Source organism: Bidens hawaiensis, unplaced genomic scaffold, assembly GCF_021521415.1.
Source record: "Bidens hawaiensis isolate Kalapana, Puna unplaced genomic scaffold, B.hawaiensis_p1.1 tig00009076_1, whole genome shotgun sequence".
NCBI classification, from domain to species: domain Eukaryota; kingdom Viridiplantae; phylum Streptophyta; class Magnoliopsida; order Asterales; family Asteraceae; genus Bidens; species Bidens hawaiensis.
This window is the reverse complement of record NW_027491666.1, coordinates 99604-111350: the sequence shown is the minus strand read 5'-3', so window position 1 is coordinate 111350 and position 11747 is coordinate 99604.

The following is an 11747-nucleotide window of genomic DNA, read 5'->3' as shown; positions in this document are numbered from 1 at the left end:
TATATTATGTAGGTGTGTTTGAGGTTCGGTTAGGTTACTCATTTTGAGACTCTAAATTTATTTGAGAAACTCTTGGAGCCCAGACGTGGACCCACATAGACGGGATTAGGTTCATGAGAACCCAGTGAATTTTGAAAGTTTAGTGGAGCAGGTGAGCGAATAAAAACTAAAGTGAACCTGTAATAAAAGTTTGAAGACCGGTCTGGTGGAAAAGCTTCGCTTTTTTACTGAAAGGGTTTCACGTTTGAATCTTGTGGCGCCTTTTTACATGTCCAACACACCTGAACGGCTGCACATTAGATCGATGACGCCACAGCAGTCCCAATGATTCAGCCTCAATTCCCTACCCCTTTGACGATTCAGCTTGGACTCCATTTTCCGGCCTTGATTCAATTGTAACGAACATCTTTCAGGTATGGGGTGGGGTGGGGGTGGGGTGGGTTGGGTTGGGTTGGGTTGGGTTCTAACTAAGACATTTGTGCTTATTGTTTTGGCTGGTTAGAAGCTTGCTGGTGAGTACAGGCAATGAAGGTTCGCTCATAATTTGCTGCATTTCATTTTCATATGTGCATAAAATGGTGGTTCTTTTGCCTTTTAATTTTGTGGGGAATTCCTATTTCAGCAATTGTTACTGTTTATAAATAAACATTGAATGGTTACTTCAAGAGTTGTTTCTGAACCGGTGATAATGAATACCGCTTGTTTGATAAAGATTTGGCATGTTTGTCTGCTATAAATGCTATGCCGCTATGACATTCTGTTCACTTATTTTGTAAATTATTTTATACATTTGCGACTAAAATCTGATGATTTATAGTTTTGTGGTTTGATGGTTCCTGTACCAAATAGTTTAATTGGTGTTACATCTCATATTTTTTGTTAATTTAGGTTGGAGATGTCATGTTGACTTCTGAAGTTGCTTTTTAACCACTTTTAACATATTTCTTTGTTTACTGCTCGTTTATTTTCTAATGCGGAATTCTCAATACATCTCAAGTTGCTCTTCTTTTCTGTGGTTTTGATTTCATTCTCTCTCTGGTCATCAGAGGTCAGGTCTTTAATTACATTGTAGTTGTATCGTGTGTTTCCCAGTGTTATGTTCACTGGCCCGATTTAACCTGACCTAGCCGAAACTTCTAATGTTTGGTCATGAGAAATCTGACCACCAAAATAGATGACTAGTCCGCCACTACTTGAGCCTAACCTAATATGTGCTTGACCTGATACGTGAACCTTTAGCATTACCTCATTTTAAGCTTGTGGTTAACCTCTATTAGCTGAAAAGAGAAGGAATCTTTAGATGTACATTGCCAATTCAAAGATATTACCCTTTTAAAATTAAAAACACAATAGATCTTGTATCGGGCTTCATGGCTCAACCACCATCGGATCTAGAGTAGAGGTGCACAAAACAGGTATTTTCAGGAATCGAAACCGGGTAGGAACCGGTTCTGGTATGGTCAAAAAAAGTCAAAATTGGGTCAGTAGGAACTGGTTCTGGGTATAATCGGGTGGTCCCGTGGGGAGACCAAATCTTTTCATATCAGGCTACAAGATATTGCAATATAGCCATAATATCGGTTCCATGAAGTATGTGAGCTCGGGTTATGTCTAAACAAGTTCAGGCCATTTGTGGGTCGAGGCATATGCTAATATGTACATCTAGCCGAAGGAGTTGGGTTCGGTCGCCCTGGTGATTCCACATGGTGAACATTTACTTATACTTATTATCAAAAGCTTTTTTTTGGGTTATTACTTAAACTAACCAAGTATTTTATGTAAATATTTAGAAGAAAAATAAAAATAAATATTTAGTTTTATAGTTTAAGCATATTTTCTTTGTTTTATACACATTTATAAAAAGGAAATATTTTGTTTCATTAACATTTTTTTTCTTAATAAAAGATGCACAAGGTTTTGTGCTTGTAAGCATCAAGTACGGTGATGTTTGGGTTGAAATTTCCTTTTGGACTATTTCTTTTGATTTGTCTATTAGTTTACCTTCTAATCCGCTAACGGTAAAATATAGTTTGAATTGATTTGTTTATAACTAAACATGTCATTTCTAGACTTGTTCTTTATTGTTTGGCATTGTTAACATTGATGGGCTCACGGATATAGGTGCATCACATGTGTTGGGATTGAGAGATAATGATGCAGGGCCGGTTCTGAGAAGACGAAATTTTTTTTAGGTCAAAGGCGAAAATTTTTTTGGGCCTTAAGTAAAAGAAAATTTTTATAGAGTTTAAACAATTTAATTTTAAGTGGGCTTACTTGGTTTTGATTTAAGTTGTGTATAAAACTTTTGTATAAAAATAAACTCTAAAATGTCTCAAATTAGGTAGCGTTTGTTATGCAGTAATGACAGGCGGAATGGAATGATTCATTACGTGGGAATGAAATAAGAGGTGTTTGGTTGCACAATAGAATGGAATCATCCATTACACATGGAATCTCATTCCATCAAAACCATTCCTTCCCACCCCCCCTTTTTTTTTTTTCATTCCATTCCTCCTTCAACCTACTTTCTCAACAACACCATCATCTAACAACCATCGCCCCACCACCACCACTACCATAGCCACCACCATCATCTGACCACCACCGCCACCGTCACCACCACTTCCACTGCCACCACCACCGTCGCCGCCACCACCACCTGACCGCCACCGTCACCATCACCACCTCCACCACCACCACCTTACCACCAAAGCTATCACCGCCACCATCGTCGTCATAACCACGACAACCATTGTCACCGTCGCCACCCGGCCATAACCGTCACCACCACTATCACTGCCTGGCCACCACCACCCTACCACCGCCATCACTACTAATGCTACCATCACCTGACCACCACCACCATAACCACCACCCCCGTCGCCTGACCGCCACCACCACCCCCGCCGCCTGACCGCCACCACCACCACCATTTTCATCTCCAGAGCTACCACCACCGTCACCATTTCAGTTTTTTTTTTTTTTTTTTTTTTTGTAAAAAAATATATATTTTGGGATAAGAATATTTTTATTAGTTCTATTTCATTTCTAAAAGTTTTTTCGGATACCAAACAACATGAAGTAATTATTCATTTCATTCTCATATGTTAACCAAACAAGACAAATGAATGATAATGATCCATTTCATTCCTTTTTCCATTACATTCCTTCTCTCATTCCATTCCCCCTCATCATTCTTTTCAACCAAACATACCCTTAGAGTGGAACCCACAACCTCTTTGTTAGATGTCATACCTCTTTACCACTAGACCAAGCTAGTGGTTATTTAATTGTGTTGAAACATTGATTATACATATTTTTTTTTCATAAAAATACAAATAACTTTTTAAAAAATAAAATAAAATTCCAGGCTTAGCGGGGTGTCGGGTCTGTGGCCGTCGACTACCCGGCCACACCCTTAGGCCGACCTGTAATGATAACAGTCGTTAAAGTCATACAAAAACTTAAGAAGTGATACAATTAAAGAGAAGGAGTTGTTTCACGTGATTATATTAATTGCTTGTTGAAGCATTTAAAAGGTAAGAAATAATTTATTTTATTAAAAAGGGCATCAAGATTGATTCGATCATTGGGGAGATTAAATCATTAGGTTTTATTTGGTATAACCACCTAAATCGATTGGTCAAATTGGTGTAATTTTATTTTCATGTAGGTGTGTTGTTTTGTGGGGTTGGCAGTCCTCCGACTTGTTGAGGGTGCTTGTTTGACATTTTTGCCTATTGTTTGAAAAGTATACTTTTTGAAAAAAAAACATGTAAAATAAAAAGAAGTGATATAAATATATTGTTCATCACACATCTTGAAACTAAAATAAAGTACATATAAATTTTAATCGTATATCCTATTCATGTAATATGTTTTGAATGTGGATAATCATCCAAGATGTTTATATAAGTGTAAGTGAACAGTATTTTAAAACATATAAAATTTAACTTAATGGTTTGTATATGTATAACTTACGTATCAACTAAATTATATATGTAAAATTTATAAAATAGAGCCATCTATATATAAAAAACTATTTTGAGACTCGTGTATATTGTATAACACGGATAACTCATAAAAGTACAATAACTAATAAGCCGTTGATATACAATAACTAAAACGGTGGCTAGAATTCTGAGGGGGTTCAGATTATGCCCGGGTCTCAAAATTTATTTGTGTAAATCAAATTTGTTTAGGAGTGAAGGAGTTAGTGGGGATGAGGTCGAGTATAGGCAGGGGTGTTGGGGTGTAATTCAGGCTCCATTCCTTTTAGTTTTTTGGGTGTCGAACCGAGAAAATAGGAACAAAATTAATAACTGGAACCCGGTAGTGGTTTGTTTGAGAAAAGGCTCTCTTTATGAAAAGCTCACTCATTATTTATAGGTGGTCAGGTGATTTTGATTAAATTTATGCTTGAAAGTCTCCTAAATTATTATTTTTTTCTTTTAAAGGCATCAATTAAAGTGGTAGAGAACCTAGAAGGAATCATGAGAAATTTTCTTTAAGGAAGGTCTGGTAATGTGAAATTGTGAACAAAACCTCTTGGGTTGAGTGGGAAAAGGTGGTTGTCCACAAGAGAGCGGTGTTGGATTAATTTCTATTCCGGGTCACAAGTCGGTGAACCGGGCCTAAGAGGTTTTAACAAGTCGGTTAAAGTCTAAGGGGTATTATGAAACATTTCATATGCTTGGTGGCCAAGTTCACCTTGTTGGCCAAGTTGACCTTGTTGCCCAAGTTCACCTTGGTGGCCAAGTTGAGTGGTGACCACATATTATATTTGGTGACCAAGTTGGGTTACTAGTATAAATAGATGTACAAAGTTAGTGTTAGATACAACACAACAACAACAACAACAAACACAACAATCACTACCAAAGTTATTGTAATCAGTTTTTTGAGTTATATTTTCTGGTTATAATATAAGTCGGTTATTTATAAGTTGTGCGTTAATTATCGTTTATCATTCTTGAATTGGTATCAGAGCTAGGTTCAAGAACGCGATAATTAACGGCCAACAAAGAAGGTGTTTCGATCAAACAAGTTGGTTTGATTTCCCGAAGAAGTTGTTACCGTGGTTGATCGAACAAATTGGTTTGATCTCCCAAAGAAGTTGTTGTCATTGTCGATCGCATAGTTCGTTCAGTTGTTACTTTATTCAAACAAGTTGGGTTTGAGTAGCCATGGGCGACACAACTCCACTGCCTCCGCCAAAGGGGAAAGAGAACGGGCCATCTTCCGTTCAATGTCCAATGTTAACTGCAACGAACTATACCGTGTGGGCTATGAGGATAAAAGTAGTCCTAAGAGTTCACAAAGTTTGGGACACCATCAACTCGGGTGTCCCCGATGAAGACAAAAATGACATGGCTATGGCCTTGTTGTTTCAATCCATACCTGAAACCTTGATAATGCAAATTGGAGATCAAGAAACAGCTAAAGCCATGTGGGATTCGATTAAAACCCGACACTTAGTGCTGAACGGGTTAGAGAAGCACGTCTCCAAACCTTGTCAATGGAATTTGACAATATGAAGATGAACGAGTCAGATTCCATAGATAACTTTGCGGGCAAGTTATCGAGCATTGCCTCGAAATCAGCGGCTCTCGGCGAAGTTATAGATGAAGCAAGGTTGGTAAAGAAGTTTCTCAAAAGTCTCCCAAGATTGAAGTATATTCAAATGGTTGCTTCGCTTGAGCAAATGTTGGATCTCAATAAAACGGGATTTGAAGATGTTGTAGGCCGACTCCGAGCCTATGAGGAGCGAATCCGAGAAGAAGAAATTCAAGGGGGTGACCAAGGTAAACTTTTATTCGGTAAATATGATTCATCAAGTCATAGAAGTTTTGAATCTAATGGGGGACGAGGAGGTCGAGGCCGTTTCAATGGCCAATACTGAACCCCTAGTACCGAACAAGGGTCATCAAGTCGGGGAAAAGTAAGGGTGAAGAAAGCTCGGCCAAAGATTTTATGTTACCGATGTGACCAGTTTGGTCACTTTGCATCCGGTTGCCCGGACCGAGTTCAAAAGGGTCAAGAAGCAAACAAAACCGAAGCCCGTGAAATTTTTGATGATACGGCGTATATGCATCAAGTTGTGTTCTTAAATGAACAAAACCTAATACCAAAGAAATATGAGACCGAGCGGGTCGAAGATGATGTATGGTATTTGGATAATGGGGCAAGTAATCATATGACGGGAAACCGGTCGTATTTTTTAGAGTTAAACGAGAACATAACCGGGAGGGTTAAGTTCGGAGATGGGTCATTTGTTCAAATCAAGGGAAAAGGCTCAATTCTTTTCCAAGAAAAATCGGGTGACCAAGACTTGTTAACCGAGATTTATTATATTCCGGAGTTAAAAAATAATATAATAAGTCTCAATCAAGCAACGGAGTCCGGATGTGACATTCGGATGAAACATGATCTTCTGACCATGTACGATGAGAACGGGAGGTTACTCATGAAGGTTAAGAGATCCGAAAACCGACTCTACAAAATACGAATGAAAATTGGAGCTCCCGTGTGTTTGCAATCAAAGATTGAAGATGATGCATGGCGTTGGCACACAAGACTTGGGCACATCAATTTCGAGTTAATGAAATCGATGGCTAAGAAGGATCTTGTACGAGGTTTACCACATGTTGAACACGAAAATCAGTTGTGTGAATCGTGCTTGGTGAGTAAACAAACGAGGCGTTCGTTTCCGGCTACATCCTCGTTTAGAGCATCCTAACCTTTGGAGTTAGTTCATGGTGACTTGTGCGGTCCAATAACCCCATCCACTATCTCGGGTAATAGGTATGTCTTTGTTATTATAGACGATTACTCACGATACATATGGACGTTTTTATTGAAAGAAAAAGGTGAAGCGTTTGAAAGTTTTAAGAGGTTTAAAGCCCTGATCGATACGGAGGTGGGTTTACCAATGAAAACTCTTCGAACTGATAGGGGAGGAGAATTCACTTCACGTGATTTCAATCGGTTCTGCGATGAAAGTGGAATTATTCGGCATTTAACCGCCCCGTACACGCCGCAACAAAATGGCGTGGTAGAAAGGCGAAACAGAACTTTAATGGGGATGGTGCGGAGTATTCTAAAGGCAATGCAATTACCAAATTATATGTGGGGAGAAGCGGTTCGACATTCAACCTTTTAATCAATCGGGTCCCAACCCGGGCCTTGGTTGATCAAACTCCATATGAACGGTTCAAGAAAAAGAAACAGATTATTGAACACGTTCGAGTATTTGGGTGCATGGAGTATGCTAATGTTGATAGTGTACATCTAAAGAAACTTGATGATAGGTCAAGACAACTCGTTTATCTCGGGTCGGAGACGGGTTCAAAAGCATACCGTCTCTTCGATCCGAACAACAGGAAAATTGTTGTTAGTCGGGACGTTGTGTTTGACGAAAACAAAGGGTGGAATTGGGAAAAGAAAGTCGAGAAGAATGACTACGAGCCGGGTATGTTTTCTATTGTTTGGGGGGTGCGGTTGACAATGGATCTGGTCAAATCGAACCCACTATTGAAGAAACGTCTAGAAGCAACCCGGGTAGCCCAAGCTCTGAACCTACATCATCGGTTCAACCCGAGTCCAACGACTCAGCCGAACCAAGTCATATCGGGCCTAATTCCTCAACCCGCTCTCAAGTTCTGTCGACGAGTAATGGGTCACAAGTCCATTCGGGTGAAAATGAGGCCCAAACAGGTCTAAGACGTTCAACCCGAGTCTCGGTTTTACAAAGAAGATTATGTGTTGCATGTTGACTCAGACTATGAGCAGTTGATTCTTGCGTCAAGTGGTGAACCGAGTAGCTATTTTGAGGCTAAGTCGAACCAAGAATGGGTTCGTGCTATGAATACCGAGATCGATTCGATAAACAAGAATGAATCATGGAGGTTAGTTGAACTTCCAAATGGTACAAAATGTATCGGGTTGAAGTGGGTGTTCAAAATCAAACGAAATGCGGATGGAACGATAAACAAGTATAAAGCTCGGTTGGTTGCAAAGGGGTACGTGCAACAACCCGGGATTGACTTTGATGATGTTTTCGCTCCGTTAGCCCGAATCGAGACCGTTCGGCTACTAATCACATTGGCTGCATCTAACGGGTGGGAAATCCACCATCTTGATGTTTAGACGGCATTTCTACATGGTGAATTGAAAGAAGTTGTGTTCGTTTCTCAACCCGAAGAATACGAGAAAAAAGGCGAGGAGGCAAAAGTTTACAAGTTGTCAAAGGCCTTGTACGGGTTAAGGCAAGCTCCCCGAGCTTGCAACACAAAGCTAGATAACATCCTATGAGACATGAAGTTTCAAAAATGTTCCAAGGAACAATCGGTTTACCGAAAGACGGATGGGAAACATTTTTTGATCGTAGCCGTGTATGTGAATGATATATTTGTGACAGGTACAAGCTCGAGTATAATTTCCAATTTCAAAAAGGGTATGGCGACCAAGTTTGAGATGTCGGATCTCGGGAAGTTGACCTACTATCTCGGAATCGAAGTAGTCCAACAAGAGGACGGGATAGTAATTACACAAGAAGGATACGCCAAAAGGATTCTAAAGGAGACCGGTATGCAAACCTGTAATCCGTCTCAAGTACCGATGGATCATGGTGTGAAATACTCAAAAGCCGAGAATGAATTTGAACTCGATGCAACCGAGTATCGAAAGGTAGTGGGTTGCTTACGGTATTTATTACACACTCGTCCGGATATGGCGTACTCTGTGGGTATTGTTAGTCGATATATGCGAAGCCCACGAGAATCTCATGGTAAGGCAATACGACACCTATTGAGATACTTGAAGAACACGACGAGTTATGGGATCAAGTACGGGAAGAATGGGTCCAAACGACTTGTCGGGTATAGTGATAGTAGTCACAACATAGATGAGGATGATGGTAGAAGTACCACGGGGCACGTGTTTTATTACGGGCAATCTCCAATTACATGGTGCTCACAAAAGCAAGCGACAGTTGCACTCTCATTGTGTGAAGCCGAGTACATGGCGGCTTCAGCAGCTGCATGTCAAGTTGTATGGCTCCGAGAGTTGTTGAGCGAGTTGACTGGAGAAGCATTACAGAAAGTAATGTTGAAAGTTGATAACACGTTTGCAATAGCCCTTGTGAAAAATCTGGTTTTTCATAACCGAACAAAGCATATAAAGTCTCGCTTTCATTTTATCCGAGATTGCTACAACGACGGCGAGGTCGATGTTGAGCACATTAGCGGGAAAGAGCAACGAGCCGATATCCTCACTAAAGCACTCGCAAGAATCAAGTTCACGGAGATGCACGAGTTACTTGGAGTTGAAGACCTTACTAATCCGAATTAATTAGGGGGGTGAATGTTGGATTAATTTCTATTCCGGGTCACAAGTCGGTGAACCGGGCCTAAGAGGTTTTAACAAGTCGGTTAAAGTCTAAGGGGTATTATGAAACATTCTATATGCTTGGTGGCCAAGTTCACCTTGTTGCCCAAGTTTACCTTGGTGGCCAAGTTGAGTGGTGACCACATATTATGCTTGGTGACCAAGTTGGGTTACTAGTATAAATAGATGTACAAAGTTAGTGTTAGATACAACACAACAACAACAACAACAACAAACACAACAATCACCACCATCACTACCAAAGTTATTGTAATCAGTTTTTTGAGTTATATTTTCTGGTTATAATATAAGTCGGTTATTTATAAGTTGTGCGTTAATTATCGTTTATCATTCTTGAAGCGGAGGTGTTGGGCTTTCTAGGCTTAAGGAGTTAAGTATGCCCTTCTAGCTAGATAGGCATGGAGGTTCAAACGGAAAAGGGCGGGCTTTGGAATAGGTTTATTGAAGTTATTCACTCACAAAAAAAGGTTGGGAATTGGTTCCAGTCAATAATAGATTAACTGGTACATGGAAGAATATTACTAAGGCGGTGAACAAGATGGCAGTAGATGGGGATTGCAGAGTTTGACTAAAGGAAAGCTTGGAAATGGTAGCGATATAAGATTCTGGACGGACGTTTGGTCAAGAAATTCTAGTTTCAAGGTTGATTTTCCTAACTTATTTAAGTTGGAGAAGAACAAGGCCAGCAAGGTTAGAAACCGGTTTTTGTGACAAGATAACCAGATTGTTTGGCAATGGGATTAGGCCGGGAATCCGACGTTGATAGTGGAAAGCCAAGAACGGGAGGTCTGCGTAAAAAGAATTTCGGTGTCGGTTTAGAGTGGAATGTCGATTCTTGGTCTTGGATGGGAGATACATCAAGTGTCTTCTTAGTGAAGTCGGTAAAGCATTTGTTTAGTTCTAATCACGATGATAATAATGGTTTCCTTTTTAATTGGTGCAAATGGGTTTCCTTAAAATGTATTTTTTTTGTTTGGCGGGCCAAGATGAACAAAATTTCAACAATACACGAGTTGATGAGGAGGAATATTCAAGTCCATACGAGTAAGTTGTGTGTTTTATGAATTGGCACTTGAAACTGCTGATCATATTTTTACTAACTGTTTGGTGGCCATGGTGATTTGGGATGGAGTTAGCCGGTGGTGGTTTGGTTGGAAGAAATGGAATAAAGGGGGAATAGACTGGGATAAGGAATGAAATTAACAAGGGAATGAAATTGATCATTACTATTTCGTTGTCTTGTTTGGTTAACCTATGGGAATGAAATGAAAAATTGCTTTATGTTGTTTGGTATCCAAAAAAATTGTAGGAATGAAATAGAAATAATAAAAACATTCTTATCTCAATATATATTTTTTTACCAAAAAAAATGAAATGGCGACGGTGGTGGTAGCTCCGGCGATGAGGTGGTGGCGGTCAGGCGGTAGGGACGATGGTTTATGGTGGTGGTGGTGGTGGTGGGGTGGCGGTAGTAGCATTGGTAGTGATGCCAATGGTAGGGTAACGACGACGGTGGTGGCGGTCAGGCAGCGACTAAGGTGGTGACAATTATGGTCTGGCGGCGATGGTGGCGGTGGTAGCGCTGGTGGTAAGGAGGTGGTGGCGATGACGACGGTGGCGGTTAGGTGCTGGTGGTGGAGATGGTAGTGGTGGTGGTTGTTGTTAGGTGGTGGTGGTGTTGAGAAAGTAGGGTAAGGGAGGAATGAAATGGGGGGAAAAAAGAAGAGAAGCGAGAATGAATAGTTTTGATGGAATGAGATTCCATGTGTAATGGATGACTTTATTTCATTGAGCAACCAAACACCACTTTTTTCATTCCCATGTGATGAATAATTTCATTACCCAATGTTATTCTTGCATACCAAACGATACCTTAAAGTCTCATGTTAAAGTAGGTTTAGGAAATAGAGAACAAGTGGCTTTCCAAGGTATCGTGCCTATCAATTGTTGGCGTATTTGAAAAACGAGAAACGAGAAGATTTTTGAAGCTAAAGAGGTGAGGATTGAATACAACATTAATACAACTAGAGCGTTGGGCTTTTTGTGATATAAATTTAGGTCTAAGTTTAAAAATATTACGTGGTCGAATTGGTGCTCTTTTGAGTTGATGTAATTCTTTTGGTTTTGGAGAGGGGATTCAAGTGATGTTCGTTTGGTGTGTTTTATAAAAATCACAGTTCGAAAAAAAAGTTAATATACAATAAATCTATTAAACAATGTTAATTAGTTCGTTATACAATAGTCTTTACAACATTTTTAAAATAAAAATACACTTTTATTTTATGAAAGATTATCAGTTTTTAACATAACTTAAATCAATCGAAACGTAAGAAAATACC